Source organism: Temnothorax nylanderi, unplaced genomic scaffold (genome assembly GCF_030848795.1).
Source record: "Temnothorax nylanderi isolate EJ_2023f unplaced genomic scaffold, tnyl_v1.0 TNYL_tig0338_pilon, whole genome shotgun sequence".
NCBI lineage: Eukaryota > Metazoa > Arthropoda > Insecta > Hymenoptera > Formicidae > Temnothorax > Temnothorax nylanderi.
The window spans coordinates 92,955-101,096 of NW_027249400.1; the positions used below are offsets into that span (position 1 = coordinate 92,955).

The window sequence follows — 8,142 nt, forward strand, 5'->3', positions numbered from 1 at the left end:
TGTATGGACCAATCAATTTTCTTATGCTTACGCATTATGCGTTGTGCAGAAGTGTGTGCTCCCCGCTTTAGCGGCTCAGTGAGCGGTCGTGCTTGTGGATACTCCCATTGGCTACGTTCGTATGTGACGTATTTGCGCATGCGCACTAAGCCCCGTCGACATGCCATTATTTGAATAAGTGAGAAAAAGTGCCAAGGCTATTTGTCATTAAAGGTCTGTTTTTTATTGCTACACTGCTGAAATAGTGCAATAAGTTAGAGTGGGACAAGTATATTTCGTTTCACCCTAACTTACTGAACTAGTGTGCTCTAGTTCGGCAGTGCAGCAATAAGAAACAGACCTTATAGGATTATGTTCTTACTGTGTTCATTGTCGGTTATTTTGCTAGTGTTGTTTTAAAAAGACATACGGATTAATAGTATCACATATTGGTGTCGAATTGATAATCAAAATGTATAAACTAATAGATGCGAGTGGATACTATAGTGTCTATAATAAAAGCCAGATGAAGAAAAGATGCATTCCGAAATCATGCATTATCGCAACTAACAGTAAGTAAAAGGATGATAAAAATTAAATCCATAATCTTTAAAATAAAGAAAACACATTTGAATTCTCGTAATATATCTATTTACATAAATCGTTTCTGTGTAATAAATGTGCAGAATATTATAATTTTAAATGGATAATTATTAACAATTTTTTCTTTATGTCATTTAGAAAGCAAACCTAGCTTGCAACAGATTGCAGACAATTTAAACAAGAAAATGCCTAAAGTAAGGTTAACAACTTCATCAACATCAGGTATTATAATATACATTAAATTAATATATAAAAGTGTTATGTTAAAACCCCTTTTTACTTAAAATTATATTTATGTTTATATATAAAGCTATTTTTACTTTATCATAGATCTTGTTTTACAGATTCATCACTAGCTGTTGATTCCAATGCAACGTTGAATATTGGGACACTAAATACGACATCTGAAATCAAAGAAGGCACTTGCGTTTTGTCAAGCAATAACTGTGAACAGTGGAATACAAACCAAAAGTCTGATTCTAACTTGACGCTTTGTGATAATGTAAATGATAGAGATAATATTAAAGGTTCTACGTGTTTGACTAAAGATGCTCTTTCTATCGATGGAAATCCTAATACATTAGTCGATAATAGCAACAACGTGATGAGTGGTAAGTCTATGATATAATACATATATATACTTAATTATAACACATTATGCAACTAACATTCGATATGCAATCTTTTTACGTACCTTGCATAACAATAACATTTATAGCTTTTGCGACATAAGTTACTCGTAATAAAAATTGCTTTACTTTATTTTTATAAATTTTGTTTTACAGATTCATCGCTAGCTGCCAATTCCAATGATACGTCAAATGTAAATGTAGAAAATATTTTGACATCGATATTAGGTGAGCCCTCTGATGTAACACAGAGTGCTCAATGTTGTGATGAATTAAACTCTAGTTTTACACATAGAAATGCAAATGTCATTGATACATTTAGAAATCCTAAAAAATCTCCCAAGATCTTATCAATACAAAATGTTACTAATAAAGTTAAATTAATTTCACCGCTTCCAATGCGTACAGAGAAGACTGATAATATTATCAACAACAATATACAACTAAATAATACGTTTAATGTCACTAATAACAATAATGTTTCTTTAAATGCAAACAAGACTTACGTCAGTGATGATATTTCAAATGGTACATTCGTTCCGCTTGCGGAATCTACATTCGTAAAGAATCAGTCAACATCAGAGTGTGAAATCGACAATAATAATACTGACAATGAGTCAAATATCTCTATTACATCTATGAATAATTCCGATGATAGTTTTCATGTATCAGATTGTTCTAAGCTTGAAGACACAGATGAAGATGAAAATGAAAATACTCGTGAACATATGACTAGTACAAATAAGAATAAAACTGTGAACAGCACATTAAATTTGACAGCATCACGCTCATCTAAAGTAGTTGTATGCGATGATAGAAATATGTATGTGGAAACTTCTGACGGTTCTAAATTGAAATTAAATATGTGCCTATATTGTAAAAAATTTCAATCGCAACTTGCAAGGCACTTAGAATCTGTACATAAAACTGAAGAAGAGGTGAAAAAGTTTCGTTTTTTACCTAAAGGTAAGTTGTATGTTACATACAAAATCGCCAACAATACTTAGGTAGAATATTCTAAATGTTAATCGAAAATTTTATTATAAAAATGTCGAAGAAAATAATTCATCATAACTTTCCCAATTTTAATACTTTATATCTGTAAAATTATGCTTTAAAGTGAAATTATATTCAAGTTAACTACCTGAATTTTGCAAAAAAATAAAATTTTGTTACATATTCCGCTAATTTAATTCACGAAGTCCTTTTTTCAATCGTTTATAACTCGGAAAGTATTAACGTCCCGTCTTTTTTATATTAAAATTTCCGTATCTAACTTAAAAATATACTATTAAAGTATTGTTTGCAAGATTTTGCACACCAATAGTGTTGCATTCACCTAACTCAAAGTATTATATCAAGTATAATTTTCATGAATTAATATTTAATTGGAAATGTTCTTCGCATTAAATTAGATCAAGTTTTGTTATAAAGCAGACTTATATTACCTATTTGTGTGGGTTGGTTTCTAATTCAAAATATAATTCAAGTTTAAAACACGTTTCAAGTTGACTATTAATTTATGAATTTATGAATAATTATGAAAATTGGATTTGATCTGTTCTGGCTTGGTTTAACTCTCTGATGCCCGATTTCACCAACGTCGTTTAACTTGAACCTTAGTTCAATTTACTCTTTGTCTGTTTCTAAGGGAAACTGTTAGAAAGAGACAAAGAGTGAATTGAACTAAGGTTCAAGTTAAACGACGTTGGTGAAATAGGGCATAAAAGGTCAAAAATATTACTTGATAAATATATTGAGATGACTCTGACTATATAAAAGTGTACTTTCTTCACCAACTATTATAATATCAAATCTATTCCAAAATTTTCCAGGATTGGAAAAATTTTAACAGGACGAAAATTATTAGGGGAGACGGGGGCTAACTCGACACCGGGGCAAACTTGACACTAGGCTTTTTGCCAATTTAAATCTATCGTAGAAACTTGCCTTTTCTACTGTAAATGCGTCTTTATGTGTCAGTATTATCAACGGAATTTGGTAACACTCTGAGTTATAGTGTAATTTTTAACGCGACATAAGCGTTTTTGATAGTAAAAAGTAATTTTTCTGATCTCTCGAAAATGGTCTACTCTTTCATCGAGCTTTCGGGCAAAACTAAGCAACGTACAACAAAATTTCCTTAAGCAAAACCTGAAGGAACGCTCTTTAAATGTGTACCATTAAATTTGCTTGAAAATTTTAATTAATTGTTGAAAATTGCCTTTGAAAAAATTGTGTCGAGTTAGCCCCGGTCTCCCCTACTTGATAAATATATTGAGATAAATCTGACTAAAAGTGTACTTTCTTCACCAATTATTATAATATCAAATCTATTCCAAAATTTTCCAGGATTGGAAAAATTGTAACCGGACGAAAAAATAAATTTAAAAAACGGTAATTAAGACAAAATAACCAAAAATAAATATTTTACAAATAATAAATAATAAATAATAAATAATAAATAATAAATAATAAATAATAAATAATAAATAATAATAATAATAAATAATAAATAATAAATAATAAATAATAAATAATAAATAATAAATAATAAATAATAAATAATAAATAATAAATAATAAATAATAAATAATAAATAATAAATAATAAATAATAAATAATAAATAATAAATAATAAATAATAAATAATAAATTATAAATTATAAGTTATAAATTATAAATTATAAATAAATTTGAAAATATTAATTAAATTAAAAATAAATATTTTACATGAATATTTTACATGAAAAAATATCGAGATAAAATGCAAAATAATTCGCTCATTTTTTTTAATGATCTTATCAGAGGATTTTTATACATAAAACAATGCACGGAAACCCATTTATGTCAAATTATATGTATAGTTTTATTTTAAACAATGGAGTCTACAAATCTGAAAAAGTATAAAAAATTTTGCTAAGCATAGTATTTGATCAAGCAATCTCCTTTTGATTAACTTTTTGGCTTACATTAACAAAAACAAAAAAGTTGTTTTAAATAGAAACTCTAGTGATTCACTATGTATTATATGTAAAGTTTTTATTATTTACTCTTAAGTTAATTGTAATTTATCATAGATTTTGTACTCATTATTTCAGGTAACCCAGAGCGAAAGAAGATTATTGGTTTAATTAGACGAAAAGGAAATTTCATCTATAATACAGATTCTAACATAAACAAAGGAGATTTAATTGTATGTCGGCGTCCAGGAAAACATTTGAATAGACAAGCAACCGATTTTATTCCTTGTGCCAAGTGCAGAGGTGTATTTTCTAAAAATAATATAAGACATCATTTTGCGACATGTAAATAACGGAAAAGGGAAGGGGATTATCCTCAAAGAAATGTAAAAATATTGGGACGTACTGTGGCTTGTCGTATACATCACAGTGCGAATACTCCATTAAGAAGATTAGTATTCCCAGTAATGAGGGAAGACAGTGTAACTCAGATTATTAGATATGATGAGCTGCTGATTGCTTACGGTAATAAAATGTGTCACAAGTATCGTCTCCAACATCAGCACGATATGATCAGAGCGCGACTGAGATTACTTGGACGATTTCTTATTGTTTTGAGGGATATCGATAACGGTGTCGTAGATTTCACTTCAATATATAATCCAACAATATACGAACAATGCATCAAAGCTGTCAATATACTCGCACAATTTGATGAAACGACTTGGACATATAAGATACCATCTATTGCATCATCTTTGGGAACACTTGTGAAACAAGTTGGGCAAATTTTAAGAAGCATGTGCATTAAGAAACAAGAATTTGACAAACAAACTGTGGTAGAAAATTTTTTGAAATTATTTGAAGAGGATTATCCTGTCAGTGTAAATAAAATTGTATCTGAAACTCAAGGGCATCGAAAGAGGCAAAAAAATATTGTCTTGCCATCTATAAATGGTATTCAGATATTCAATGCTTATCTTAAAACTGAACGCACGAAAGCTTTACAATTTTTACAAACAAATTGTTTCTCGATGACAGCATGGCGTACGTTAGCTGAAACAACATTAGTATCTATTATGATATTTAATAGAAGACGTGCTGGTGAGTTAGAGCGTGTTTTAATTGAAAATTTGGAAAATTGTGCGACAATTTCAAAAGAAGAAGCACCTGAATTATATAAATCTTTATCCAAATATGTACGAATAACAATACGCGGTAAACTAGGAAGAACGGTTCCTGTGTTACTTCATGAAGAAATGTTAAAATCTATGCAAATGATTATTAAGTGTCGTAAAGATGCTGGTGTTCCCGAAAATAATCCTTATGTCTTTGGTATACATACAATCGACAAAAAAAGACACAAATATTTAAGAGCATGCGTACTAATGCGAAAATATTCTATAATTTCTGGAGCAAAAATGCCAACTTCGTTACGAGGCACAACGTTGCGGAAACATATTGCTACAATATGCGTTTCATTAGATATATCTGAACATGAAGTGAATGATCTAGCGGATTTCATGGGTCATCACGAAAAGATACACAAATCGCATTATAGACAATCGCTTATAACAAAAGATTTGGCTATAACACGTTTCCTCAAATATGCACAAAGAGAAGATACAACAGATGAAAGCGATGAGGATAAGAATAAAGATGAGGATGATCCGACCAGTGATAGTGATACAGATTCAGGTTTAAATACTCCTGACACTTCACTATCATTAAGGACAAAGACAAGACAATCTAAACAGCTGCCTAGCAAAGGAAAAGATATAAAAAATTATATAAATACTAATACAGAGAAAAAAGAAGGTACGTTTGGAATAATTTCTATATCAAATACACGTATTGCTTTTTGTTAACAGTTCTTACGACAAATATACAAGGCGACTTTAGATAAATACTGTTTAAAATAATTACTAAATGATAGATATTATAATGTAAGAAAAAGGAAACTTCTATTATTGTTTTTTATGTAGATTAATTGCAATTATGTAAAAGAAAAATATTTTTTTCAATTTTTCACGGTTATTTTGTGTTTTTTAAAATAGTATTTTTTTTTATTCTTCCTCTTATCACGTAGTAATTAATCTCAACTGACATTCATCTAGAAAGACATTCTACATAAACATATACTAATAAATGTGAATTTTGTCATTGTTTCAGTAAGCCGTTTGGCTTCTAAGAGGAAAATTAGTCGCAAGAGTGAAAATGTGATCGAATCAGATGATGAATGTAGTACAGAATCAGATTTAAATATTTCTAATATTTTATCATCAAAAAAGGCAAAGAAATCTAAACAGGTGTCTAGCGGAAAGAATAACGTAAACAATACAAGAAAGAAAAAGAAAAGTCAGTTTAAATAATTTGTTTAAAATTAAATATACATGTTGTTTTTTATTAAATAACATTTAATAATAAATGTACTAGATTAACGAAATTTTATTATTATTTTAGCATCTCCTTTTGGTCCTTCAAGAAAAAGTGCTCACAAGATCAGATGGACGAATGATGAAAGCTCGCCAGTTTTATCTTCATTCCAAACTTATCTTCATTCCACAGATAATAAAACAAAATTGCCATCTTTCCGTAAAATTAACGAATTAAAAGTTAAATATCCTGTATTGAAGGGCCGTTCAAATGCTCAGATAAAAATTTGGTTATATAACCAAAAACAAAAAATAAAAAAACAAAAAGAAAAAACAAAAAAAACAAACAATCACATAAGTTCTTGAAATTATAATGTAAGAAAAAGGAAACTTCTATTATTGGTTTTTATGTAGATTAATCGCAATTAAAGGAAAAAAAATATTTTCTTCAATTTTTCAAGGTTATTTTGCGTTTTTTAATATAGTATTTTCTTTTTAAATTCTTTCTCTTATCACGTAATAATTAATCTCAACCGGCATTTATCTAGAAACACATTCGTCTACATAAACATATACAAATAAATGTGAATTTTGTCATTATTCAGTAAACCGAAATTATTATTAAAATGTGTCTTGTCGTTTAACCCTCCAGCTGCATTCGTTTTTTTTTACCTTGACAGTGCATACGTTGGTCTGTCTCGTCCGACGTTATTTTCCCTACCTTAAAGTGTTTTAAAAAATAAATAAATAAAGGTGTTTTAAAAAATCTGAAAAAATTCAAAAAACATCTGTCAACATTGTAGTTGACGGTTTTAGATTGATATCTTCAAAAAATTTTTTAGTTGAATTATTTAGGGGGGTCAAAATAGTACTTAGGTAGAAAAATTGTTGATAAATGAATTTACGTAGAACTACGTCTTTCTCCGCGTTGGGTAGGGGGTAATCCCGGAGCACAGATGCAACGAAAACATGTCACACTTTGAACGTTTATATTGTTGCGTGCATGTCCAAGCCGCTCGGTATACTTTTCTGACACCGAGCTGAAGCGTGCAACGGAAAACTTTCCGTTAAGATGCGAAACGCCTGTCCTTAGCAACGAGCCTGATTTATTGATTTTATTGATTTAATGAAACAGCTGATAAGATTTGTTCTTGAGCTGCTGGACCGAACGGACGTGTGTCCACGCTCTTCTGTATCGCGACGTTGCAATAAAGATTGAGATTGTTCTTTTATAATCGCAGTGTTTCCTTATTTCCGCGAGCGTCGGGAGTGCGACCGAGTGAGTGTAAAGTGTGAGAACGAGCGACGCGGGGAGCGCAACATTTTGGGGGCTCGTCCGGGATCGAAGGGACGAGCTGCGCTTGTAAGACGAGATGGCCTCGACCGCTCCCACGAGGAAACGACTCCGGACAGCGACTCCACGATCGGACGCTCCGGAGATGACGGCGGAAGTGGTGACACTGCAGGCGGTGATGCGGGAGATCCACGAGATGCGCGTGGAGCGCACACAGAGGGAAGCCGAGTTCGCGGCAATAATCCAGCAGCGCGATGACCAGCTTCGTCAAATCGAGGAGAGGATTGCAGAGCTAAGTC

At 30.9% G+C, this 8,142-nt stretch overlaps 1 long non-coding RNA gene across 2 annotated transcripts; it reads left to right on the forward strand.

The window, feature by feature from the left end:
- Positions 1–4,324: 4,324 nt before the first annotated feature.
- Positions 4,325–7,176, forward strand: LOC139781452 (uncharacterized). 2 transcript variants are annotated; one of them, XR_011720541.1, is made up of 3 exons: positions 4,325–5,992; positions 6,347–6,532; positions 6,638–7,176. It is a non-coding gene; the product is annotated as an uncharacterized lncRNA (long non-coding RNA). The 2 variants fall into 2 exon arrangements; XR_011720540.1 differs by lacking the exon at positions 4,325–5,992 and having other exon boundaries at positions 6,071–6,532.
- Positions 7,177–8,142: the final 966 nt, after the last annotated feature.